The sequence below is a fragment of the Pygocentrus nattereri genome, chromosome 8 (assembly GCF_015220715.1).
Source record: "Pygocentrus nattereri isolate fPygNat1 chromosome 8, fPygNat1.pri, whole genome shotgun sequence".
In the NCBI taxonomy this organism is placed as follows: domain Eukaryota; kingdom Metazoa; phylum Chordata; class Actinopteri; order Characiformes; family Serrasalmidae; genus Pygocentrus; species Pygocentrus nattereri.
The window spans coordinates 8403715-8425029 of record NC_051218.1 but is presented as its reverse complement, the minus strand read 5'-3'; positions in this window follow the sequence as shown (position 1 = coordinate 8425029).

Below are 21315 nucleotides of genomic sequence, written 5' to 3'. Positions count from 1 at the left end.
AAATGCAGAAATATTTCTTTAATCTTTACTTATTTTTACAAATTTAGAGCTGCTCCCAAACTTTTGGCCTGAAGAGCCCAAGTTGCTCTGCAACTGTTTGACCTGAATTAACCTGAATTAACCTGTCTCTGAGTATCTATCTATCTATCTATCTATCTATCTATCTATCTATCTATATATATATATATATATATATATATATATATATATATATTTCACAACCTTCAGAAAGTGACCAGCAGAGGGTCAGCAAACACACATGGACAGTGTTGCATGAATAAACAAATCCTCTCATTGAGCTCAAACCTCCCACCCCACCACAACCCCCCAAATCAACACCGCATGCATATGGATCAATGCCACTGCGGATGTTCAGGACACTGACCCTTCACTGGAAGCAGATGCAAAAAAATGTCTGAATTAAAAGAAAACCTGGGAAAAAAGAAAAAAGAAAAGGCTGGGAGGATGCAGTACTTTGCAACATTCAGAGATCACCCTTTATGTATTGCATTTCCAATTAAAATAGGCATTAAGAACAAGTTAATCCTTCTTTCTAGATATATCTAAGATTAGATATGAGATAATCTACCTGCTTAATAAAAAGGCAGGTCAAAGGAAAATCAGCAAAAAAGAGGAAAACTAGAGCTCAAAAATGTTTAATAGATACAGAGAAAACAACACTTCTAGACCTGGTAGTCACCAAAACCGCCCCCATCAAATAAACAAAACTAATAAAGCGTTCATCTTTGAGAGAGAGGAGAAAATCAAGCTGCTTCAGATCTGAAAACATCCACAGGTGTTTCTGTCCATCCTTCTCTGAGAAGACCGCTCAGCACTGTGAGTCTGAAAGGATGTGTAGCTGTCAAGAAGCTCTTACTGAGAAAAGACAAAAATTGAACATAGAAGCTGCTTCTTTGGACTGGACTGAACAATGGACTGACCACCCCAGAGTCCAGACCTCAACATCACTGAATGTGAGATTACTTGGATTATGGGAAATATGCAACCAAGTTCTAGGACTGTACTTTGGAGGTGTTGAAAAACATCGCTACAGATTTCTCTGGAAAAACTGAAAGTGAGTCTCCTGAGAAGAGAGGAAGCTGAAAATACTGAAAAATGTTATATTTAGTTAGTGACTCTTCTGTTTTGTGTAACTGTCTGTTGAGTATATATTGCAGATATTTTTTTCTGACACGGACACATGAATACATTGTCCTTGATGGTAGTTGAACTGGAAATGAAATAAGGAATTGGGGTCTCTGACTTTTGCACAGTACTGTCTCACCATTTCGTGTAAGATAGTGTCTATTGCGCACTTGATTGCAAAAACATCCAGCTTGCCTTGCAGCACTGTGTAAATGGAGTTATGTAATTTCCTCATATTTGACTTATTAGTGTATTATTAGTGTAAAGCATTGCAGCTGAGTGAGTCACTCACTGTGGTATGCTATTCATTATGATAACTAGATGTATAACTCCCCATGGAAGACTTTTAGCCACTTTGCACTTTAGCCCCCCCCCCCAGTGGCACTGTTTTATGGTACATTTAACCAATTAACCTTTACATCAGTAAGCTCTTAACCCCAACCCTGACTCTGCTGGAAATGCAAAATTGTGTTTGAAATATAAATACAGCAATATGTTAAAAATTATGTTAAAAATGTATTAGGAGGTGTTACATTATGATACATTTACCAGATTCATTTGCTGTTTGTGCAAAGAAATCCTCTGCAGCATAGCCAGCAGGGCCTACACGGAAAGATTTACAGGCGAATAAACGTCCCCAGCAGGAACGTGTGGCTGCCTTCTATGGTCATAGACTTCTTCTCTCCCATCAACTTTAAGTGGAGCTGAGATTCAAGCACTACTAATGTTGTGTGACAAGAAGGGAGGTTTTTTTACACTGAATGGGGAGACGAATAGGGAGCAGCGTAATGGTAGGGAGGTCAGTTAAAAAAGTCTCACATACATACACAGAACCCCCACTGCACCTCATGTTCATTCTCACACAGCAGTGTTTATATGACTGCAGGACTGACGAGACGTAATGTCTTTTAAAGGAACAGGTCAAATTTACACAAAGTTCCCCTAGAATCTAGAACATTAGCCAAGACATGTTTGGTGTCTGAAGTTTGACTCTTTAGTTTTGTGGTGGAGCTATAAGGCTAATGTAGCTAACAAGTGATGGACTTGTAATGCTGTGTTCAGCTTAGCTTGTAACCGGACATTTCCCACCTCTGTCTACGAAAAACCAAAGAAAACACCACATCAACTGGGAATTCCTACTTGGAAAGTTTACACGGTGGTCTCAACTGAAGAGTCCCACATTAGACATCACATCAAAATGCTTACACTGCCAACAGCTATCACACCTCTACCTTTAAAAGAGATTATAGTAGTTTTCTTTAGATTAATCAGCGTTTGGTCATATAAACTGGTTAAATCTCTAACAATAATCATAAAATTTTGCTGTTTTGAGAAAGTGGACACATTAAAGTTATCACTCATGTCACTAACATTGTCCGGCTAGCTTGTTGCTAACAATACTCACTTTCTTGGAAGTGTCCATGGTTTTTCTCACTTTGTATGTGACATGTGGAAGGTGAAGTAAAGACAAGTGCAGTATTATATTCTACTAGTTAGCACTAAGCAGATGCTCACACACTTGCTATAACCCCTTAAATGGCCTTTGTCCACCAGCAGGCCCAAAGTTTTATTAAACGCTTCTATAACCTAAGAACAGCTCAATAAGTTTGCATTAAAGTCCCTGTTGTTACTGAATAATACGCTTTGTCTCTAATAAACCTAGGATTTTCAGTGGTCAAACTGCATAAATGGCCAATATCCTACTTTTTTTGTATTGCTGTGTGGTTTATGGTACTATAAGTGGACTGCCTCAAGCATTTGTGTGGTTTACGTACCAAAAACATAAATTTGTGAAGATGGACAGCTGCGCCAAAAATAAAATGAAAAAAAAAAAACAAGGTGGCAGAGAGAAGACAAAAACTATTAAGGAGGACGAGGATATATCCGAGCAGGTGAGCAGCGGGAAATGCTGATAGGACCTTAACTTTCTTGGCTTTAATTCATTTGTAGCAGATTGACTGCCATGATTACGTCATACTTAAGATAGAAACCTTTGCCAATTTTCATTTTTTCATTACCTTTCCACATTGGTTATCGCAGTATAGCATTTAAGTAATAAATATAATACAAATCCTGATGTAAAGTTTCACTCCAGCCCTGATTACATGGGTCCTTTAAGTAATCTCAAATAGCCTTACTTTTATGGTTTCAAACACTGTACGATGTAGTTTTCTATAAAAGCAGAGGTAGAAACAATATCAGCAGCCACCTTGCTTTAATTTTGTCCATGCCTTTTTTTTTTTGGAAATAACAGTTTGTCATACAGTATCTGAAACCACAGAAGCAAGATCATTTAAGATTGCTAAACAACTAAACATGGTTTGAGGCAAGTCTGTGATGATTTAGGCAAGCAGTTTGCCTAATGCTAATTGAGAAGCTATAAACTTCCATTACTTGTTAGCTGCATTGGCCTTTTAGCTCCAGTGCAAAAATTATAGGAGCAAACTTTATACACCAAACATGTCTTGGTGGATTGGATATATTTAGGGTATGTTTAGGGGAAACTGTTCATTTCTGAACTATCCCTATAAGTGTGTAAGAGAAAGAGAAAACACAGATAATTGAGATGATGAGGTCTGCTCTTCTCCCCAGTGTAGTAAATGGCTATTAGGGGAGCAGTGTTTAAATAAGTTTCTGGTGCAGATAACCCCTCTCCATGCCGCTCCTCTGCCCTGGCTTATGGAGCTGTCTCCATGTGGTGTAGGAGTAGTGGGCTACTGACAAGAACCTGAGCAGTGCATACGCCACAGGTTCCTCTGGAATGCAGCGAGTGGGGATTCCGTCCAGGACGTTTCTTTTCCATGCTGGTACTCCCTCTCTCCAACCCTGACGTCACCATGCTATCACCACTCTGTGAAGAGGCGAGAGGGTGGAGGTCAGGAGTTGCTTGCAGGCTCCCGCCTCTGTTTTGTACAGGATGCTGCACTTTAGCAGCCATTTCACACCTCCCTGCCTTTTTTCCACTCATCCATCTCTTTGTGGCATGAAGAAAATTCTCACTTCACATAGAAAAGTGAGAGTATGAGTTGGAAAGTGTGTGCAAGACAGCTAGACATTCCCAGCCTCTCCTCATAGACTTATGTAGGAATGTTTTTATGTTCTTATAATGGCAAAGATTGGTGTTAAACTGAATCCAACACACACTTGCTGGAAAACCCTTGGCTCATTCACTTCATATTAAGTGAAATCCTTGGAAAAATGTTTCTCAGGGTAATACATGACATTCTTAATGCATTTCACCTGCTTCGCTTTTAAAGAGTCAATTACACAGAAAACCAAACTTTCCTTCACTTTTTTGAAACTTTGATGACTTTGTTAACATGGTTAAAGTTTCTAAATGTATCAGCATCTTAGTGATCATGTTAAATGTTAGAGAGAGTGTTCAATGTGATGCTTGGTCTACCATTTAAACATAAGGGAAATTAGGCCTTAAGGGAAAAAAAACAAAGGAAGAGAGAAGAAAATGGGCCATTAAAAAAATAGAGGTTCCTACACGGTTGCTGGCTGGCATGTATAGTCGTAGAAAGAACCTTTAATTGATATAGACCTCTGAAGTTGTGCATCAGTCTATGGTCAGCATTATGTCACGTACAAGGGACAATTGGCATTTTGCTGTCTAACTATGCAGCACAGTGTCACCAGTGGAGCAGCACCACCTGGAGCAGTGGGTATAAAAAGATCCCCCATTTCAGAGAGACTGAGTCTTTTTTTTTTTTGTGGAGGGGTCCACTACTCTGTGAAAGACTGCATGAGCAAATAGTTCAAATATAACAAAGATTCAACAAAAATGTTTCTCAACATAACAAAGAACTTGGGGATTTCATCATCTATAATATCATTAAAAGATTTAGAGAATCTGTATACAAGTGATAAGCCTAAAACCAGGTGCCCTCAGATGGCACTACATTAAAAACAGACACAATTCTGCAGTAGAAACCACTTCATGAGCTCGGGAACACTTCTAAACACCATTGTCTGTGAGAGCAGTTCATGGCTGCACCTACAAATACAAATTAAAACTCCAAATACCATGCAGAGGAGAAACCATATGTAATCAGGACTCAGAAACACTGCCACCTTCTCTGGGCCCAAACTCATTTAATATAGACTAAGGCAGAGTAGAAAAGTGTCCTGTGGTCCAGCAAATCAAAATTATTGATGCCGTGTCCTCCAGGTTAAAGACGAGAAGGACCATCTGGCTTGTTAACCGTTCAAAAGCCAGCATCCATGATGGTATCGTGGCACTTTAGTGCATGTATCATTTTAGGGCAATTCTGTTTTCTGTGGTATTTTTTCTTATCACATTAAATGTGTCGTCAAACATGAATGGTTTAAGAGAAGGCTGTGTTGTGCTAAAGTGAGCTTCGCAAGTAGCCTTGAGTTGACCCTTGACCTTTGATTCCTGTCACATGAGGGTTCAGTCAGGTGCACAGTTGGGTTCAGATCTCAGCAGTCCCAAGCTGACCAGAAGTCCTTGGGAACACAACCGACTCTGCTCTTACTGGATCAGGGAGAATGGATTAGTTCCTCTTACTCAGTCAACACAGAGTAGTAGCTGGTAAACTGATTCCCAGTCCTGCTCTTGGAGTAGCCCAGCTCTGCATATTGTAGTATTTTCCTGCTCTATTATACCCACTTCAACTTAGGAAGGGCCGGTCCATTAGATGATTAGTTGGATCTCAAGTGTTGGAGCAGGACAAACACAAACAGGAGAGGTTACTCCAGGAGCAGTGCTGGGAACCACTGATGTAGAGGAATACAGCTAACCCAGGTCATTGATTGAAGTGACCCATTAAACTTAATTTAGTCAGAATGTAGTTCTTTGAAATACTCGCAGTACTGCAACTCAAGGTTAAGAATACAGTTTAAGTTGAGCTCACTCAAAAAAAGCTTGTTAGGAGGTAACCTGAGTATTTGGCATCTTTGTAGGCTTAAGTTTGTGTTAATGTCCAGCTCCAAAGCGCTGAGCAGCTCATTGCTGTATAATTTTAAGTTGTGTGGTTGAGCATGATCACAGTTACCAAGTTTTATCTGCATCTGCAACATATAAGCAACAGAGCCATTTAGAGAAACCTCTTTCCATGCAGTCAAGGCCAGGAGAGAGGGAATTCCACAGATAAACATAGTTTTCAAATTCTATATGAGTACGCATATGCCTTTTAGAGCATGATGAATTATAAATTATAAACCTGTAGGCATCAGACATGCCAAGACAAACGTTAAAGCTGTTTACTCTGCAACAAAAGGCCATCTGCGGATGATCACCTCGGCCTGTTTCTTGGAAAAGTTAATTAAACGGATGATTATCTCACTGCTAGTGCAGCTATTCAGGCTGTAATCTTTGAGCATTATCTTGTGATCATGGCTGGCTTGCTTCAGCACAGCACCAAAGAGCTGCTCTGTCTTCCACGGGACCTGACTCACTCCTCAGCTCTGCAGCGCTGGTCTCTGCTTGCTGAAGGAATGCGTCTCCTGGAATCCAGCTTTGGTGTTTGTGCCGGATTCACTGCCTTCCAGCCTCAAGAACAATGAGATCCTCCACACTGCTGTTGAACAGGTGTGTACATTTCACTGTTAGATTTCTGGACTGGGAGTTACACTCTGTGGTTTAAGGATTAGTATGATACACAAAAAAAATCAAATCAAATACAGCATTACCCCTTACTCAAATGCAGTGAATCAACTGTGTGAATCAAATATTCAGTGTCTGAAGTTTGCTGCTTTAGTTTTTTCCCTGGAGGCTAATGTAGCCAACAAGGCACCATATAAGCTGTCTCAAGCTGCATCTACTATGCTAAAACTCTATTGCTTATGTGGATTCTGGATTCTATGATCTTTAAAAATGTTCAAAGGTATGTTACATTACTAAAGGCAGTAGCAGCCATCCTGAAGCCTGAACTTTCTCCATACTTTTGTCCATTTTGTGGTTTACGTAATGCTAATAGTGCTAATTAGCTGCATGTAAGCTTCAATTGTTAGCTACATTAGCCTCATAGCTCCAGTGAAAAACTAACGAAGCAACTTCAGACATCAATACCTACATATACTATCCATTCATCCATTTTCTAAGCCGCTTCTCCCTCAGGGTCGCGATGGGGTGCTGGAGCTATTGGGTTATTGGGCGGAAGGCAGGATACACCCTGGACAGGTCGCCAGTCCATTGCAGGGCACACAGACAGACAGTCACACCCAGGGGCAATTTAGCATGTCCAATTGGCCTGACTGAATGTCTTTGGACAGTGGGAGGAAACCGACGCAGACACGGGGAGAACATGCAAATTCCACACAGAGAGGACCGGGGAATCAAACCCTCTTCACTGTGAGGAAACAGTGCTACCCACTGCGCCACCGTGCCGCCCCCACATATACTATAAAACTGTAAATTTGATGCTTCACATGTTCCTTTACGTAGCCTTAATGCTATATTAATGACTGGTTTTAAACCAAATCTGAATGAGCTTGATGGATACTGCTAGCATATCTATAGTAAAGGGGGAATATTTGAGTCAACTCAGTCTTGGCCAGTGAGGTAACTAGGATTGTGTGGGCCCCAGTGCAGACAATAAAAAATGTGATTTGCACCCCCTAAAAATAGAATTAAAAAATTTCTCTGTTTTGAAATGGATATATTCTAGGGATGTGGGTTTCTGGATCTAACTGACATCAGATCAGTAGTTAGCCAGAGCAACATCCACCATCCCCAACTTTGCTGTCTTAACCACAACCTTAACAACTTTGACCCTTGCATTGCACCCCTGTTACATGGTAGCAAAGTATAATATACTTTGTCACAAAACTCACATTTTACAGTCCTGTTAAAACATAAAGGTGTTTCTCTGAACTGTTTGCCTGTACATTTTCTCTGTCTTCCTGTGATGAAGCATAACAAACACCCAAATTGTAAGTTCAGTATTCAAACACTGGCATGAGTATATTCTGGGATCAGCATCAACAGATATGTAAATAAAGTCCTTTGAAAAAAAGATGCTATTTGTGTTTCTTTATGTTCTCAATACATACGTCTGCCTGCTTGGATGACCAGTAGGAAAAACATTTATTGATTAAATATTGCTGGCTCGATCAGGTGGCTTTACAATGAGGTCCGGGATCTCCACCTTATGCATACATAAGAGGCTGTTGATTATGCTGCTCTGACAGCGACTCACTCTGTTTGCCGCTGCTCATGTGACAGCCTTTGGCTTTGTTGCATTCATTGACCTGAAGCCATGTGTGTGGGTTCATTGGATCGGTTAAGGCCTACAAACCCCAGAACACATTATTGTGTATAGATTCTCTGCCAAAAATGGGTATGAACATGTCAGCATCTATTCCATGGAATTACATGCTAGTAGTATTCTTTGTTATGTATTCACAGAACATGAACCAGGCTGATAAGTCAGCTACAGCAGATTCTTACGGTCTGAGGTGATGCTGTGCAATGCACCAACGTATGGAGCAAACACTGAAGTCTCTCTCTAACAATCACTCCTCACCCTGCAGAACCTAGAATTTTAATAACCAGCAGTAAGATCCGAATGATTCTTTACAAATGCATTGTGATATTCAGTGTTGTTTAGGGCGCAGCATTAGAAACTCCTCCTCACCTTCAGAAAAGGCTGATAAACCAGCCTGGGAACTTCGCAGAGCTGATTTGACTAGGTAAGGTTTGATACAAAGAGCAAAGACAAGAGTCGGCTCCTTTATTTGCTTTAAGTGCATCTCTTCCTAATACATTCCTCTGTAGAAAGCTCAGCTGGTGCCAGACGTGCTACATGTGCGTTTGCATGAGTGAGAAAACCTGTTCAGCTTCATCTGTCAAAGAGCTTTCATTACCCAGAGCTTCTTACATTTCCGTCATACTAAAAGTATGAGCTAATATGAATATACCACATAGCAGAACCATTTCTGAATGAAGTTACACAATTTGAAAGCGTAAAAGCTCAATGTGGTAAACAGTTCAGTTCTCGAAATATTTCATGATATAGGCTAATGCTGTGTTGACATACTCTGCCTGTATGTGAATGAAACCGTGCACTCATTAACACATCTGAAACATAGTGGTGAAGAGTTTTTACGTTAGTTTACATTCAGTACTGCGCAAAAGTTTTCTTCTGTAGTTTTTCCCTGGAGATACTAGAGCCAACAAGTAATGGTCTGTGCTTCTTTGATTAGCACCATGCAAACTGCATCTAGTGTGCTAAAAGTTGCTTGATCATGTGGATTCCAGATTCTATCATCTTTAAAAATGCTCAAAAGTGTGTTACATTGCTAAAAACAGTAGCGGCTATCTTGAAGCCTGAACTTCCCCCCATACTTTTGTACATTTTTGTGGTTTGCATAATGCTAATAGCGCTAATTAGCAGCGTATATGCTTACATTGTTTGCTACATTAGCCTCGTAGCTCCAGTTAAAAACGAAATAAGCGACTTCAGAGACCATCCATCCATTTTCCAAGCCGCTTCTCCGTCAGGGTCGCTGCTGGAGCCTATCCCAGCAGTCTTCGGGCGAAAGGCACGATACACCCTGGACAGGTCACCAGTCCATCACAGGGCAGACACACAGACACAGACACAGACAGCCACTCACACACTCACACCTAGGGGCAATTTAGCATGTCCAATCGGCCTGACTGCATGTCTTTGGACTGTGGGAGGAAACCGGAGAACCCGGAGGAAACCCACGCAGACACGGGGAGAACATGCAAACTCCACACAGAGAGGACCCTGGTCACCCGGCCGGGGAATCGAACCCAGGCCCTCCTCGCTGTGAGGCGACAGCGCTACCCACCACGCCACCGTGCCGCCCTTGAGACCAAACATATTGTTAATAATCAATTACACTTAGGGCTAAACTGTATGTTTGATTCTTCGTATTTTTCTTTCAGTAGCCTTAAAACTAATCGCGGCTAAATGCTAAGACTAATTTGACTCATATAAGCAGAGATGCACGCATTAGCACATCTGAAACATAGTGGTGAAGAGGTTTTTCATTTGTTTACATTCAGGACTGTGCAAAAGTCAAAGAACACTATTTTATCTGTTTAATTTCCAGTCAAAGCGGTTATTTGTAACAAGTTATTAATTTTTCACGAGTCAGAAAAAACTTTAACAGAAAGTTACACAAACTCTACAGAGCCAGGTGTAATAGAAAATCTATCAGTATGTAGTCTTCACTTGTATGTCCTCTAGGGCCACTTTATCTTCCATCCTACCAGCCTTAAAAAACAGCAGGTTTTCAGTGTTTTCAGTGTTGTTGTGGGTCTGTGAGGACGATGTTTCATTCTGATTTCTGTGCAATGCTGGTTCCAGACCAGATCATCAATCAGATACTTGTTGGATCAACAGAAATGTGGCCTGCAGCACCCAGACACCACTCCTTGGCACTGACATGGTTTATGTACGTTGCCATGGTGACAGTTGGGTAAACTGCAGCAGTGTTGCAGCAGGACAACAGGCTGCTATGTGGAGCATGTTTCAGTGGGTGCAGGGTGAAATGGTGAAATGATTCCCTGATGGTGTGGATTCCCAACGACTGTCAGCACATACTATTACACAATGACAGGAATGATACAGCCAGGATGGTTTGACTTTGCTTATTCAAAACCGCATAACTTTCACTGGAGCCTTCACTATCGTTAGCGTTTCTCACTCCAGTGACTTCTTTCTCTGGATTAGAAGATGAATTTGTGGTTAATGTGAACCAATTACCCATCTTTGCTCCTGCTTGAGCAACTCCTGCAGTCTCCTCTGTCGCGTGTAAGGAGTTTCCCAACCTCAGCCAGGCAGAGACTTAATCTGGCCTTAATTGCTACCCCATGGCTGTGTGGTGCAATGAGCAACCTCCTCTTTGAGCAAGTGTAGCCTTGCACAATGTCTTTAGCTAAACAGAGAGCATCTGGGATGCAACAGAATATGAGTATATCATGCAGTCATGAATACACATACAAATAGGGGGTCTTTTTAACTGTGCATGTACTTCAGAATGCTCTGTCTTGGCCAGTCTATGCTCTGTATTATACACATGTAAATGCATTGACAGTGATAATCTCACAGGGATGCTGAGATTAAAAATACAAACAAAACAGCACAACTGCTGAGATTGAAAGATAAATCAAATATATAATCATAATTAAAGAGTTGACCAACACATAGTGTTTGAGTCAAAGGATCAACACTCCATCACTAGCTGGGAGATTTTGTTGGAGCCAAAAAGAGGCCTTAGGTCTTTACATAGATAGATTAAATGTCGGATGGATGGATGGATGGATGGATGGATGGATGGATGGATGGATGGATGGATGGATGGATGATGGACAGCAAGGAGGGCCTGGGTTCAATTCGGGGCCAGGTGACCGGGGTCCTCTCTGTGTGGAGTTTGCATGTTCTCCCCGTGTCTGCGTGGGTTTCCTCCAGGTTCTCCAGTTTCCTCCCACAGTCCAAAGACATGCAGTCAGGCCAATTGGACATGCTAAATTGCCCCTGGGTGTGAGTGTGTGAGTGACTGTCTGTGTCTGTGTGTCTGCCCTGCGATGGACCTGTCCAGGGTGTATCCTGCCTTCCACCCGATGGCCGCTCCTCGACCCTGAGGGAGAAGCAGCTTAGAAAATGGATGGATAGATGGATGGATGGATGGATGGATGGATGGATGGATGGATGATTTGTTATAGTATGTGCTGACATATGTTAGGAAACAGGGACTGCCCATACAAACAACACAAACAGAAACCGCAGAGGAGGTAACAGCCGGAAAATGTAATATGCAGGTTAGCTTTTTGATTATATGGGGTCAGCAGACACAGATATATTTATTTTTAATTACTTCATTACATGTACTTCTTAGATAAAAGTATCACAGTTTTTTGTTTTAACTGACTATTTTTACAGTCTATTGGAGGTGTGCTGGAATCTAGAGGACAGGCTGTGTGTGACCATGTAAAATGGGCTGTGGCCTCAGCCCCTGATGTTGCCACAGTTTAGTCACACCCCTGCCAGAGCTGGCATTGGGAAGCCTTGCCCTAGCCATCCTGACATTTTAGTGAAAAAAAGTGTCTTCCTGTTAAGTTCTATTGATCAACCATATTTGATGCCTTCTTTAACATTCATATGCAAAACACCCCATCACAGAAAGACAGGTAATCCAGTTCTAGTTAAATTTAGCCAGCTGCATTGTTTGTTGGTCATAGTGTGAGACATGAATCCAAATATCAGTGAAGCAGGGGAATTTAACAAAGCAGAGAAATTCCCTCTTGTAAGTTATACCTTAAAACTGAATCATTCGTTTCTGACTGAATTTATTGTTGTTTGAAAGATGTTCTCAGAAGCAAAAATGTATTATAAGCAGTGTAAACTTTTTTCAGGACAGTAGACTTTCAGTCCACTTGTTAATGCTTAATCATTTTTAAATCCATATTAAAAACAATTTTTATGCTAGCACATGGTAAGAAGTACTGTGGCTCATTTTTGCCTTATGCTGATTATTTTCACTTATGTGAAACACCATGGTATTTCATCTCTGTAATGGTTTACTTATATTCTTGTGTAAAGCACTTCATGTTGTTGTTGATTAAGACAGATACTGATGTTGTATGCAAAACTTTGAACACCCCCTGTCAAATTACATGATTTTATACTGTTAGTGAAAAGAAATGAGGGCAGAATATTTATATGTAGCATTTTTCTGTACATTTTAGTGCACAGTTGAATATTTTTGTTGAAAAATAAAATATATTAAACTTTTGCATAGTCCACATTTATTTTGTTCTAAGATGTAAAATTCAGCAAATAAACAGTAACCGTGCATGAAAATGTGTAGAAGTGTGTTCCCTGTAGAGGATGTGTTCACTTACTTTCAAAATCAACAAAACATGAAATTTGACCGGAGGTGCACAAACTTTTGCGTGTGAGTGTATATAGTGGTGTTGTGTTACTCTATGCTGGACTGTCTCTTTCTGCTGCTGCTGCTGTGGGTGCAGAGAGAAACAGCCGGGCCTGTAGGCCACACTCAGCTCTTTCACTGCACACACTGGAAAATTCCTCTTTCCACCGCCTCTGTGTTTGAGAAGAGATGCTCGCTCAGGACCTGCAAACGCGCACAAACACACACACACACACACACACACACACACACGTGGCCTCTAACACGTAGGCCATACGCACTATGGCCAATGCTTGGATGTTTGGGGGGAGATCTTGTTTATTTTTTCATCGAGTATTTTTTGAGAACACAGAACTTAATATTCTGTTGTTGCTGACATTCATCATCATTCACCTTGTACACCTGTAATATTATTTAATTTAAGGAAAGTGAAATATGTAATGCGAGAGAGTAATGATTTATTTTGAATTGATACATTCAACTTAAAACCTTATAAGGGCCATATTTTTCATTTTTCCTGTATCCCATCCTCGCCAGCCAATGTTTGCTGACATTATTAGCAAGATTTCCAATAAAATCTCTGGTTAATTCTTATAGTTAAAAATGTATTATTGCAGCCTACCAAGGCATCCACACACTAGGTACAACAGAGGGCAGCCAATCAGAGCAGATCATGTTTTTATTACTGTAAACAATCTTTGTTCTGATTGGCTGCCCTCTGTTGTACCTCGTGTGTGGATGCCTTGGTAGGGGCAATAATACACTTGCTTTTCAACAGTCAGGAATGGCACAACATTTAAATGTTTTCCCCACATCTTACAGTCCAATAACTCCACTACAGAGAGCTACATATTACTTCAATGCTAACGGGTGGCGCCAAAGTAAATCAATTCAAAACAGGCTGTTTTGACACTTTAGTTTCTTCATAAATCGAGGACATGGACTGGTTTTGGGACTGGTTTAAGGGAGATAATACAGAGTGTGATACAAAGGATCCCACTGTGCATATTCAGTGTTCACTTTAAGTTGTACAGTGAAATTAACTGTACGATACAACCCAGAGCACTCCTGCCTTAAACTTTTCCCACATATTTAACAGGCTTGGGATCTTTATGTCTCTAAACTTTGGTTAGTACTGGCTATCTGTCATGGGGACACATCAATAGCCAAGGCCCCTCTCTCTTTGCTCTCCTTCAGTGTAATAAATTTCAGAAGCTCATCGTGAACTCCAAGGAGCAGAAGGCGGTACCGGATGGCATTTGGTGCTTCCTCTCTATCATGCCCTCAGCATTTGCTCAGAGAGCTGCTACTGTGTGAAGGTAGCACTTATCAGCCTAAAAACATACCTCTGTGATCTAATCCTGTCAGTTTATGTAGGAAATGTCCAAAAATTTTGAAAACTGGAGACAAATAGGACGAACCAACAGGAACCAGATTTATAATGTGCTTTTTACAGAAACTCAATATGTTATTTTTTAAAGCTGAAAAAGCAAAACCCTTTTATTTATTGATAATAAGGTGGGGGCTAAAGTTAGGCTTAGAGAAGTCCTATTACATATAGAAATTTATACACACACACACACACACACACACACACACACAAACACACAGAATTTAAATATTAAACAGAATATCTTTGTTAAAAATGTATAACATGTACATCTACATCCATCCATTTTCTAAGCCGCTTCTCCGTCAGGGTTGCGGGGGGGTGCTGGAGCCTATCCCAGCAGTCTTCGGGTGGAAGGCAGGATACACCCTGGACAGGTCGCCTGTCCATCGCAGGGCAGACAGACAGTCACACCCAGGGGTAATTTAGCATGTTCAATCGGCCTGGCTGCATGTCTTTGGGAGGAAACCGGAGAACACGGAGGAAACCCACGCAGACACGGGGAGAACATGCAAACTCCACACAGAGAGGACCCTGATCACCCGGCTGGGCAATCGAACCCAGGCCCTCCTCGCTGTGAGGCGACAGCGCTACCCACCATGCCACTGTGCCGCCTACATCTACATTGTGTAAGATATATGTATAATATGCATACACATAGATATTTACATATTATGTGCATAATAGTATACTATATATATATATATATATATATATATATATACACATATTCTCTCTCTCTCTCTCTCTCTCTCTCTCTATATATATATATATATATATATATATATATATATATATATATATATATGCTACTCTTGTGTATGCAAGTATACTATTATGCACATAATATGTAAATATAGTATGCATATTATATATATATCTTACACAATGTAGATGTACATGTTATACATTTTTAACAAAGATATTCTGTTTAATATTTAAATTCTGTGACCATTAAGTCTTTAAATGAGAAACTATGTACTCTATACTACTATACTAATTATCTACTTAAAAATCTTTTTTTATCAAGTTATCTGCCTTGAGAATTCAATGCTGTGTTTGAAAAATGACAATCTGGATACTAAACTCATTAAAACTTCATGTCCAATGTTTTGCAGGATTCTCGTTCATTTTAGAATATTCTACAATTTCTTCATTTTTATTTACAGTTTCCTAGTTTCCTACTTATCATTGGAACTTGCAGAGGGCTAGTTCAATGGGGTTTGATACACTTGTTTGTATCCAGATTGATTTTCATGTCATTGAAAACACTGATTGCAAATTTCTGAAGGGTAGTGTGTATATGACCCCGCATTCTGACACTGTGTAAAAATAAACGGACAAAAAAGCAAGTATGGAGGAGCACTGCCACACCCACACACAACACTTCTCTAACCTCTTCCAGATGAAACAGATATGCCGACGCTCGCTTTAAAAACAAGGTTTGATTCACATCACCACACCCCTGCGAAACCCAGGATATTGTTTTCAATGTTTCATGCAGACATTCCACGCATTCCATCAGACCAACCCTCTTGGAAATAAACAGAATCAATCACTGCGAACAAATGGAGGAGGCTTAGAGATCAACAGCACAGGTTTATGCAGTAACTGGAGAACACAAGAGTCACCATTCGTTTCCTCTTTATTGAAAAGTAAGGAGATTACCCAATATATGAGGAATGGAAATTACATAAGGTGCACAAAGGACAGGCTTTCATGGTTGCATGCACCAACACACACAAACACACTCACTGGATTTAATGGAAATGAGGAACAGTCACCTCACTTAACCTTAAATACTGATTCTGGATTTGATTCGAAGGCATGATGTGAGTTAATTAGAACATGGCCTCATCTGAGCTGGAGCCGAGCTGGCCTGCTGCTTCTAATGGGCAGTTCTGGAGCCCATGAAAACATTCTCCAATAATGGAACCCTGATTATGTTATAGTTTATTCATGCACTTACCTCATTTACTAACCTTGTTCATTCAAAATACACAGTTTACTTTGTACATTGACCGCAATATGTCCTAACACTGTAAGCTACACAGCCGTCTGTAGCTGGTGCAAGCAGTCGCTTATGACCTCCGAGCCACTAGATGGCCTCAACAAGCATATCGTATTTAATGTTTATTTTGTATATTAAGTATTTATTGCCCTTATTTATTGTTTTATTAGATGGGATCTCTCTGTGTGTATACCTTTATTGACTAGTTCTCTTCTTTATGCTTTTTGTTTTCCTGATCAAAATGGGTTAAGTGTTGAATCAGTGTCATTCTTGCATATAGTATAATATGGTTGTGTGGGATGGCGGCCCCCAAGTAGGATGTCGCAAATGTTACGAAACAATGTGACCTTTCACACCATACAACATAAATATCATTTTAAATGAATATGTTATACCACATTGATCCACTTGCAAGAGAGCTTTGCTGCCCAGTTATGCCCAGTGTGGGGTCAGTGTGGCATCCCTGGAGGGGGGATGCTACTTAGAATGGTAGAGAATTGGGTCACACTTTATTTGGATGGTCTCCTATAGATGCTCCACAGAGACATAAATCATTAACAAACTTTCTGGTGATGTTCAGTTGATTACCAACACTGGTAGGGTTAGGGTTAGAGTTAGGAGTAGATGTAAGTTTTATCTTTAGGTTAAGGTGAGGGTTTGGTTTAGGGTTAGGGTTAGCTTTAATACAATCTTTCACAGCAAACTTGAAGTTCAGTTGAATTTAATGGATATTTAGTTGGATGTTACTTAAAGACATACTGAACATTTACAAAGAATCTACAGTAGACCATCCAAATAAAGTGTTACAGAGAATTGGTGCCTTGGCCAGGGGGACAGCCAGCTCTGGAAGTTCTGGGAGTCCACAAGCTCCTGCTGTCTTGCCATTAGCTATGGGCCAGCATACCCCCACCACTGGCCCAATAATGCACCCTAAAAGTAGACATTATGACAAAAAAGTAAGTGCTCTACAATTTCTTATTAGCAGAAATGAGTTTTTTGCCAGGGTTTTGTCAGGCTTGGCCAAAAACACATTTGTGGTCAGAGCATGGATAGGTCAGTTTATTGAGGTTAACTTAGATGAGGGCAAGTACTGAAAAACCTGCTCCTTGTTAGTCCCTGAAATTAATTGGTCAGTTAAGCGTAGGTGACATGTACTTTGGAGGTCACCAAGGGCATGTTAAAAACTGTTTTGAAATGGAGGGTATGGCTCTTTCTCCTCTTTCTCTATTCTTGTCCTCTTTACTTTGTCCTCTGCAGCTAGTGCCCTGGCTCTTTTACCCTCCTTTACACTGTCTTCCCACTCAGCTCCATAATAACGCCCATTACTGAAGATAAATGGCTCTTCTCCATGCCTGCTCTACCTCATTGCAACACTCCTTGGCCATTTCATGCCAGCTTGTCCTTGACAAGCTCACACTAAGCTTTTACAGAGTGACCATACATTGACTAGTTCTGACTACACTGCAAAAAATAACATCTTGCCCAGTGAAATTATGTCAATTCTCGTCGATCTATGTAACATTTCTTATTTTGAGATGTTTGTGCACTTCTAATAAGATTATCTAGTTTATTTCTAGACCTGTTTTAAGTAATTATATCAAGAAAAGTGATCTCACTATATTCTTAAAACAAGCAACATTATCTGCCAGTACAGTGAGATGAAGTTACCTTATAAATTCACCTGAAACAAATAAATATGTTTGGAAATAATTTAAATAATCTTGAAACAAGCTTACAACAAACAAACTTGTTGACTGGTTTTAAGATCAGTTTCCTTACAAGATACAAGATACCATTGTTTGCAGTGTAGAGCTGTGACCCATCCTCAATGCCGGCGTTCAGCCATGGCATCGCTTTAATAGCCCGCCTTTCTCCCAGCGATCATTTTCACATCGTCTACCCAAAAACACATGCCGTCATTTCCTGGAGCTACCGCGGGACCTGCAGGAGGACAATGTGAGGCCAGAGGATGAAGGCGTGTCCCAATCGAAGAGGGAAAGATTTATGCTCTTGATTCCAATTGTGTGCTAGATTTCCACTCACAGACTGAGGAATTTCCCCATACAAGAAGTAAATCTCCAGCATGAACTTACCCCACCCTACATACTCCATAACCCCCCCCCCCCCCCACACACACACACACACCCCACCCACCCCGCTAAACTCCCCAGCTCAGGGATGTCCTCTGATAATTTTAGCTCGATGACATCACTTCACGTTCCTGCACAAACATCTGTTTCTCCTTTTATTTCCAGCAGACACCACTGGCTATATCACAGTGAACCCTTTGTCTCTAAGATCAAACGTCCATGTGTGTTCCTGAGGACTCTGGCAGAGACAGCTGCAGGCATCTACATGGGCCAGGAATCCTGTGTAGGAAATGCTAGCATTACTCTGTTAACAGCCTTCTAATGCTACTTAAGCACTGGTCTCTGTCTCAGTATCTTGAGACGTAGCTTGTGACTGTTCCAGGCCGTGATCCAGGAACCTACTGTAGTTACTGTCGTCTTAAAGGTGCTTCCCAGCCTAAAACTGTATGTTATTTGTCTTGTTGTGCCGTGTTCCTTTCCTCAGTCTCAGAAATCAGAATTCACTATTTTGCATTGTTTTCATGTTTTCTTTCATGGATATTCTTTAACTACAATACCCAGCATGCATTGCACATATACATCATTGGGAATCCCGGTGTCAACCATTCCTGACTGCTAACCAACCCACTGAGCTACAGGCTAATAAATACAACCTAGCTACCAAAAGTTGTAAAGAAAACAGCAATTCTGTCTATATTTAACACTGTAAACAGCCCAATTTGAACTGGAAACCCGATATGGACCACACATGCGCGAAAATCGGTCATTTCCGACACTGTTTACGGCTGCTGCCCTGTATCGGCTGAGTCTGAATGTAATAAATGCTACAGACTCATACAGAATTCTGAGGCAGTAAGGCAGTAAAACGCTGCCTGAGGTTCCTCAGTTTAGTCGCTTATTTAAAGGCAGCATAGATGTATCCTGGCCATTTTAAAAGACTGGAAAAAAGATGCTAATGCTAACAGCGAGCAGTGAGGCGTAGTATTTTGGCAATAATTTGTATCGCTGCCTTTAAAGTGCATTTCAAACACGATTCGGTTGCAGGTACATTCATTATGTAGTGTTTTGTGTTTAATGTTTGTAGGACATTAGTGTTTTACACAAATACTCAATTCGGACTTGACTGGCTGCCTTACTGCCTCAGAGTCTGCAGCGTTTATTACATTTCAGACACAGCCGATATTGAGTACCGGCCATAAAACAGTAGCGGAAATTCCATACATTTTCAGGCATGTGTGGTCCAAATCAGGTTCTCGGTTCATATCGAATAATGACAAACAAAATGAACACCAGAAAGAACTTTTTTACCCTCTAATCTAGAGAAAAGATGCCAAATTGAGGAAAGTTGTCTACATAGCCAGGTAGCTTCCTTGCCAACCTTAGCCTTTAGCTTGTCTTCCTCTTTTAATGAGTACTTTCTGTAGTTTGAGTAGGTTATATTGCGATTTAAATAGGTGAAACATCATTGCTTTGTGTACAGTGTTGTTTTACAGAAACGTCCTTTACTATTTTTATGCATGACATTGAGGAAATCAATAAAGATTAAAAGACTTGAAACTGGTGAATGTATATTGAATATAAATGCAATTTATTGTGCTGCTCACTGACAAATTAAATATGTCAATACATACTTACATTTGAATAGTACAGCAAACAAGAAGTAATGACAGATGGAGCTGTCAACCCTGATTTTGCTATATCATCTGATCATCTTTGCAGATCATATCAGCCCTAATGTGGCTCTTGCTGCTTCATAAGAATCAAAGACAAGGCATTTTTTCACTGTATGATTGTGTGGTTGATGTTTGAGTAACTAGACCAAGTATACGTGCAGAGGTGCAAGAGACAGCTGCGTGACTCAGAGAGTGCTCACAAATGAAAGTCACTTCCCTAGAATTTCTGTCGCTTCCAGAGAATTAGCTTGACTTGTGCTATCACTTTAAGACCATGATTTGTTGGTGTTTTATGCTTTCTGAGCATCCAGCGTTTGCTCCAGTCGTCCTCTAGTCTAGAACCGCATCAATGGCTTTCTGAGCACAGAATCAATCTTGTCCGAATATTTTCAGATGGCGGTCCACCGGTCCCTCGGTCCACCGGTCCACCGGTCCCTCCACCTAGCAGTGATACCGACATGTAAAAACCACAGCAACACCACTGGGTCTGATCCTCTCATACCAGCACCACGCACACTATCATGTCAGTGTCACTGCTGTGCTGAGAATGGTCCAAGAGACAAAGAATATCTGCACAACAGCAGTCCTGTGGTCAGAAACTGACCAATGATGACTGGGTGAGTGGGGCTGAGTTGTGTGTTATAACAGATGGGTCAGTCTGTAATTGTTTCTTTAACATTAAGGCCAAAAGAAGTTTCTTGCAATCATTTATCCAATTGATGTTTAAGAAAAAACAAACATATTTATAAGATGCAATTGTAAAGAGCCTTAAAGTGTAACCCCTTCAAAATCCCAGGCTTGTTACAGTTTGCTATCTGGTGTTGACCAGCGGAGGATGGGTTCCCCCTTTGGAGTCTTGGTTCCCCTCAAGGTGTCTTCCTCTTGGTCTTAAGGAGTTTTTCTTTGCCACTTCTCACCATTGGCGATGCTCACTGCAGCTTTGACCTGGATTCTTCAATAAAGCTGCTTTGTGACAACAAGTGCTATATAAATAAACTTTGACTTGACTTGTAATAAAACTTTGGGCCCACTGGTGGACCCTGGCCATTTAAGGAGTTATACCAATTAAAGGTTCTGGTTCTCATGTCCAAACCAAGTGCAGTTAGGAAATTTTAGGGGTCATCACAGCAG